General features: G+C 40.0%; 1 pseudogene; it reads left to right on the top strand.

Annotated features, from left to right (window-relative positions):
• Positions 1-3,638: 3,638 nt before the first annotated feature.
• Positions 3,639-5,879, top strand: LOC149015637 (cullin-1 pseudogene; annotated as a pseudogene).
• Positions 5,880-6,174: the final 295 nt, after the last annotated feature.

Genomic DNA, 6,174 nt, shown 5'->3' with positions numbered 1-6,174 from the left:
CAACAACTTGAGGTCGGTGTTCGACCTTCCCTTGCTCTATTTTTACACTTCTTTATGGCTAAAAAGATGGAGCAGTCGGGTTGGTTTTACTTGTCAAAATGTTCTTCCCGTCAGTCTCGATGGAATGGGAAGTTTGTAGCCAATGGGACCTTGCCTTCAAATACCAAGGGGTGGCGCCCCAAGTTTTTTTGTCCGGACTTCTCGTACTCCATCCTTTCCGACCTCTTGGAGCCGGTCTTTGCTTAAGAAGTCGAACAAACTTCCTCACCTTTCTCCCCCCGAAGAACAAGCAAAGGAGCAGATCCCTGAGCATTCCTTCAGACAATAAAAATTTTCGAGCTGTCAATGGCTATTGTCCTGAGCATACGGAGATCTTGTCTTTTTGGGGGTTTTTTGCCCGGTAAGTTTTGTTTATTTCATTTTATTAATATTTTTTCTCAGTAGTCAGCCATAATCTTGTTGACCCTTGTTTGTGTAGTGATTTTGAACCCGGCTGCTTGTGCCAAGGCTGCTGCCTCCAAAATGAAAGAAGTCTTTGATAAACATCAACCTAAACTTGATAGGTCGAGATCCACTAAAGCTAAAGGAGCTTCAGGGTCTGGTCATCCTCCTCTGCCACCCAAAAAATCAAAAAGGCCTGCTCTAGCTGTGGTCGAGGGAGTTGAGAAGAGATCTCGAACTGAAAGCCCCTCTAGTGAAGAAACCACTCAAAAAGAGTCATTGGGTACCCCAAGATCTCCAAGTCTATCTGCTCGAGATGTAGGGACGACCTCAACTCGTAGTTCTCCTCTTCCTCCTCTACTCCTTCCGAAATGGTCTTTGACGACCAACTCTAGTTGTTTGTGCAATAGCCAATCCTGGTACTTCAGTTGCCAAGGAGTGGCTTCCGAACATGCTGTTCCCAACTGATCAGAAGTATATGAACGACTTGAATCCGTGTTATTGTTTAATTGTAAGTATTCTTAATTATGATCATCTTTGAGGTAATAAAAAATATGGTTTGTATGTATTAGATGGTAGAACATATGCTCCTAACTTTTTCTAATGCTTGATATGCTTCCAATGTCTTTAATATTACTAATTTGTAGCATTCTAGACTAGGACATATTAGTAATAAATGGGTTTACAAATCCTAAAAAGGAAAGTTGGGCTAACATAGGTCTGCTTGTGTACCATGGGCAAGCCATGTGTGAAGGTGGGGGGACGACCTGCTTGGGTGGAGAGGACCTAGACTCCTACAAATGAGCTTCCTGAGTCTTGATGTTCTTTTTTCTTGGAATAGTACAATTCAAGTCGTTAAGCAAGTGACTTTTGATTGTTTTAGGCTAGCAAGGTAGAAAATTCAGGTTAGGACCATAGGAATTATAATTATAATCGGGACAAAAAATAATGGTAGAAAATAGCGGATATGAAAGTCTTTATACAATCTCAGACATTTGGCATTTTTTAAGTTAAATGATTCTAATTATGAGCAGGAGATTATAGTCGTTAGACTTTGAAAATGCCATGTATCACGATTTGAGAACTACTCGGAACTATACAACAGCAAACAAAGATTCTAAGAATTATAAGGAAATTAAGTATAGTGGAGGGGACTAATTAATGTTTTGTTACCTTTTCATAATCTATCACTCTCAATTGAAATCAAATCACAAATCTAATTGTAAGAACTCAACCTGGATACAAAACTATCATTTTTTTTTGGCAACTTAACAAAACTATTATATGAATTAAGCTGTTTCACTCTGAAGCAAAGGCAAGCATGAAGCATTTTTCCCATTTTTTCTTTCTTATCTCTCAATGAATGAAGGAATCTAAATCTAGGCCCCAATATGTTCACATGGTTTGTTGCATACTCTCAACTTTAGCCTTGGTTTCTTCTTTGGACTCACTCCTGAGATAAAAATGCCTCAGAGCTATGTTTAACCTAACGCCAAAATATGGTAAGCTTTTGAGCTTTCTCCTGGGCGGGAAAAGCTATTATTTTGTTCTGGCTAGCTCTTGGTGGTCTAGGCCCTGACGGCTTAGATGGGCAGTTACGACTTACGACACCACATCATCTTGAGAATGCCATGCATGGAGATACAATTGAGTCGCATGGACCTGGCCTTGCTGCTCCATAGCCACTTGGTTCACATGCTGCCATAGGAGCCCGCATGACCTCCGAGGAGACATGCCCACGCCCTCCAACCTTTCTACAAGACTATGTGTGGTGAGATGAAGGGAATATTGTTAATTCAAAGAAGAGTTGTTAGGAGGACAGGTGTCGTAATGTAAGCAAAAACTTGTGATTAAGCGGAAAGAATATTGTCTGAGCAAGAATGATATTGTAATCAGAGACCTATACATAGAAGATCAGAAGGTGTTGGAAATACATTACCACATGAGCAATCGTATAAGACAATTAAATAAAGCATAATCATAAATATGAAAACTTATCTTGTTTCAAATAGCATGAAATGACCTAATTGTCAAAAAGTGGCGGAGTTGAAACGTGCCGGTAACGGCACTTTCTTTAAGGTATTTAAACGCCCCGAATAGTGCACACAGGTCTGAATGCATTTTCACTGCAAGATCAGTCAACCCCTCCATCATAAATGGTGCACCTCGTAATTGATGGACTAAGGGATCCGTAAAGCTACATTCACCAATCCGTTTTGTATGATACAATTTAAAGGAAACTAAAGCTTCTCAAAAACATGTTTTTCGTGATAATAAACAAACCATCTCCCACCTTAATTTATATAGAAGAGTAAGAGACACCACCAAAGGTGAGTGAAAAGAATTGAATACTAGAATAAGATTAACAGGTGAAGTGGTGAGTATCCTGGGATGCTCCATGCTCCAGTTTGGACTATCTGATTTAATTGGGACCTCAAAGAGCCAGACATAAATTAATAGGAGAAGTGGTGAGGTATCTTGGGATGCTCCAGTTTGGACTATCTGATTTAAACTGAGGGAACTACAAGATCTAGGGGCAAACATCAATTAACCATAGGAGATGCTTAATTTAGGCAACTTAGAGCTGATTGGAGAGCAAGGATCCATGAAGCCGACAAATAGTTGTAATCCATAAAAGCAATTTCAATCAGGAACTGAAAGCAACTTCGGATACCAAAACAAGTATTCGAGATACAAATAAATTCTGGCGGCGATGGGGGGTTTGAATCCAACGTTGAGAGAAAGAATGGGACGAGGCGAGTGAAAAGTGAAAACCGGATTATGGTTTGGTTTGATCCAAGTTTTGGCATTAGTTAACCCGATTTAAATTTTAATCAGAAGTTGTAAAGATCTAATGGTTAAGATTAAAGGAGGACAGGTGGCATTCCTTGGTTGAATGCTGCTGGATTGCCGCAGAGGATTTGAATCCGGGCGGGCTAATGAGTCTTAATTCAAAGCAAATTCGAACTTTGCATGGTGTTCTACTTGGAGTGATATCCTTCCCGTCTTAGTAGAGTCTATATATATGTATGTATGATATGGATTCAAAGGGAAAAAGAGTTCTCAACCGATCGAGAAAAATCCGCCAAATCATCGCTTGCTTCCGAAACTGTGTTTCTACTATTTATTATCTTTAATCTACCAAGGCTTTCTTCTTCGAGGATTGTGGATTTCTGCTCCTGACGATGACGATGACGATGACGATGCCTGACCGTAAAATTATTGGTTTAGATCAAGGATGGGAGTCTATGCAGAAGGGTATCACGAAGCTCAAGAACATTCTACAAGGGCTACCTGAGCCACAGTTTAGCTCTGAGGATTACATGCTGCTCTACTCAACCATCTACAACATGTGCTTGCAGAAGCCCCCTCACGATTATTGCCAACAGCTTTATGACAAGTACAGAGAGTCCTTTGAGGTGTACATTACTTCAACGGTGTTGCCTTCTTTAAGGGAGAAGCATGAAGAATTTATGTTGAGAGAGCTCGTGAAAAGATGGTCAGATCATAAGGTTATGGTCAGATGGCTTTCGCGTTTCTTTCGTTACCTCGATCGATACTTCATAGCTCGGAAGTCGCTTCCTCCCCTTAATGAAGTTGGACTCACTTGCTTCCGAGATCTGATTTACATGGAGATAAACGGGAAAGTCAGAGATGCCGTGATCTCTTTGATTCATCAAGAGCGTGAAGGAGAACAGATTGACCGAGCGCTATTGAAGAATGTTCTAGATATCTTTGTTGAAATTGGAACGGGGCAAATATTGGATTATTATGAGAATGACTTTGAAGTAGCCATGCTTCAAGATACTGGTGCTTATTATTCTCGCAAGGCTTCAAATTGGATTCTGGACGATTCTTGTCCTGATTATATGCTCAAGGCTGAGTGCTGCTTAAAACGGGAGACTGATAGGGTGTCTCATTACTTGCATTCTAGCAGTGAGCAGAAATTGCTGGAGAAAGTGCAGAACGAGTTGTTGACCGTGTGTACAAACCAGTTGCTTGAAAAAGAACACTCAGGATGCCGTGCATTACTCAGAGACGACAAGGTGGAGGATTTGTCAAGGATGTATAGACTCTTCTGCAGAATTCCTCGTGGGTTGGAACCTGTTTCAGATATATTTAAGCAGCATGTTACTGCAGAAGGTACAGCCTTGGTCAAACAAGCGGAGGATGCTGCAAGTAATAAGATCAGGGCAGAGAAGAGGGATGTGGTTGGTTTGCAAGAGCAGGTTTTTGTGAGGAAAGTAATTGATCTACACGACAAGTACTTGGCATATGTTAATGACTGCTTCTTGAACCACTCTCTATTTCACAAGGCACTCAAAGAGGCCTTTGAGGTTTTCTGCAACAAGGGTGTTGCTGGCAGCTCCAGTGCTGAACTACTGGCTACTTTCTGCGATAATATTCTAAAGAAGGGTGGGAGTGAGAAGCTAAGTGATGAAGCAATTGAGGAGACACTTGAGAAGGTGGTAAGGCTTCTTGTCTACATCAGTGATAAGGACCTCTTTGCAGAATTTTCCAGGAAAAAACTTGCTCGAAGGCTGCTTTTTGACAAGAGTTCAAATGATGATCATGAAAGGAGTATTCTGACAAAACTGAAGCAGCAATGCGGTGGACAATTTACTTCAAAGATGGAGGGGATGGTTACAGATTTAACGTTGGCAAGGGAAAATCAGGCAAACTTTGAGGAATATCTGAGTAGTAATTCAATTGCAAATCCAGGGATAGATTTGACAGTAACAGTCTTAACTACTGGATTCTGGCCCAACTATAAATCTTTTGATCTCAATCTCCCAGCAGAGATGGTTAAGTGTGTTGAGGTATTTAAGGAATTCTATCAAACAAAAACTAGGCATAGAAAACTTTCCTGGATATACTCATTGGGTAATTGTAACATCATTGGGAAATTTGAACCCAAAACCATAGAGCTGATTGTGACAACTTATCAAGCCTCTGCGTTGCTGCTGTTTAATGCTTCGGATAGACTGAGTTATTCAGAAATCATGGCTCAGTTGAACTTAACAGATGATGATGTAATACGACTTCTACATTCCTTGTCTTGTGCTAAGTACAAAATCCTTAACAAAGAGCCAAGCACTAAAAACATCACTTCGACTGACATTTTTGAGTTCAACGGCAAGTTCACTGACAAAATGAGGAGGATAAAGATTCCACTCCCTCCTGTGGATGAGAAGAAGAAAGTGATAGAGGATGTTGACAAGGATAGGCGATATGCAATTGATGCCACTATTGTCCGCATCATGAAGAGTAGGAAGGTTTTGGGTCATCAGCAGTTGGTGATGGAGTGTGTGGAGCAGCTTGGGCATATGTTCAAGCCCGACATCAAAACAATCAAGAAGAGGATTGAAGACCTAATCACCCGTGATTATCTGGAGAGAGACGAGGACAATCCCAACATATTCAGGTATTTGGCCTAAATCAGTGTGTGGTGATATTACCTCTCAGGCTTCTGGCAATGCAATGGTAGTATGTTTCTTAATTTAGGAAAGGTTTTTATAATAGAAAAAAAAATATCTAATGTACCAAATTACCAATGAGGGATTTTTCTTTATTGGGAACCAATAAAAAGGATTATAAGTACATTGAAAAATAAACACTAAAATTACAGATATGGTATCAAATTTTGAAGATTTTTTTTTCCTTTCTTAAAAGGTAATTATTAATCAGTAAGTTTTTTTTTTCCTTCTTAGAAGATAATTAGTAATTACTAAG

The sequence above is a fragment of the Hakea prostrata genome, chromosome 5 (assembly GCF_041222555.1).
Source record: "Hakea prostrata isolate BN-2017 chromosome 5, UWA_Hpros_2, whole genome shotgun sequence".
Lineage (NCBI taxonomy): Eukaryota > Viridiplantae > Streptophyta > Magnoliopsida > Proteales > Proteaceae > Hakea > Hakea prostrata.
Note: the sequence above shows the minus strand (reverse complement) of the source record. Positions and strands in the feature narration are given on the sequence as shown.